This window comes from Zerene cesonia, chromosome 13 (genome assembly GCF_012273895.1).
Source record: "Zerene cesonia ecotype Mississippi chromosome 13, Zerene_cesonia_1.1, whole genome shotgun sequence".
Classification (NCBI taxonomy): domain Eukaryota; kingdom Metazoa; phylum Arthropoda; class Insecta; order Lepidoptera; family Pieridae; genus Zerene; species Zerene cesonia.
The window spans coordinates 10,636,703-10,637,301 of NC_052114.1; the positions used below are offsets into that span (position 1 = coordinate 10,636,703).

A 599-nucleotide genomic window follows, 5' to 3' on the forward strand; every position below is an offset into this window, starting at 1 on the left:
CGCACCTGCCGCCGCAGCCGCACGTGCCGCCCCAGCCGCACCAGCCGCACCAGCCGCACGTGCCACCGGCGTCGCATCGCGCGCCGCACGTCGCGTTGGCGCTGTGACCCTTTGCCTCGCGAACACTTCGCATTGTAAATAAACTTTTTTTAGGCCCCAATAAACCAATAACGACAAGTAGTCTTTTATCATTTTTCCTACCGAACGCTATAATTATTAGGTATCCCAAGTTCATATGATGACTAACATATATTGTTTTACCTGAAAAGGTCACCGCCGCCCGGGCGGAGGGAGGATATTAAACACGGAAACTATCACGCCAATCCATTCGTCGATTGGTTGAAAACATACCGTTATATAGTAACAAAACGAAGAAACAAAAAAAAAGTACTTCAGTTTAAAGTGACTGTACATTGTTATAACTGAGCCTAGGCCTAGTAGGCTTCCTTGGTGCCTTCACCAGGAGGGGTCGCTACTGCCCCGTCGACGTATTCGATGGGGCGAGAATGCGATCACGCCTCCTAATATGCAGGCGCACATTTATGGGGTACGTTTGTCTCTCAGGAGCAAACCTTTCGGCGGGTCCGCTGAGTTGAGTT

General features: G+C 50.4%; 2 protein-coding genes across 2 annotated transcripts in view; one reads left to right on the plus strand and one right to left on the minus strand.

Annotated features, from left to right (window-relative positions):
• Positions 1-599, minus strand: part of LOC119831373 — a 28,999-nt gene that overhangs the window by 27,259 nt on the left and 1,141 nt on the right. The gene's annotated exons all lie outside the window — the stretch shown is intronic.
• The window catches only part of LOC119831370 (endoplasmin-like), an 8,298-nt gene that overhangs the window by 5,164 nt on the left and 2,535 nt on the right, over positions 1-599 (plus strand). The window lies entirely within an intron of this gene.